The sequence below is a fragment of the Camelus bactrianus genome, chromosome 24, assembly GCF_048773025.1.
Source record: "Camelus bactrianus isolate YW-2024 breed Bactrian camel chromosome 24, ASM4877302v1, whole genome shotgun sequence".
In the NCBI taxonomy this organism is placed as follows: Eukaryota; Metazoa; Chordata; class Mammalia; order Artiodactyla; family Camelidae; genus Camelus; species Camelus bactrianus.
This window is the reverse complement of record NC_133562.1, coordinates 15292205-15292500: the sequence shown is the minus strand read 5'-3', so window position 1 is coordinate 15292500 and position 296 is coordinate 15292205.

The window sequence follows — 296 nt, the reverse complement described above, 5'->3', positions numbered from 1 at the left end:
AAATGCTTCATTTTGTCCATGGATCATTAGTCAAGTCCTTTGTGGTAAGGACCTGAGAAAGGAGGGGAAATTATTGAGACATTAGCCTGAAGCAAGCTTGAGGTAAATATTATGCAAAAGAGAGAGAGAGACAGAGAGATGGAGACACACACACACACACACACATGCACGCACACGCACACGCACACACACACACATGCACACACTCACAAAGAGGCAGAGAAACAGAAGAAAATGAGGAACCACAAATGAACAACTTTGATGACCCTGCTGAAAGACCTCCAGAAATATCTGAT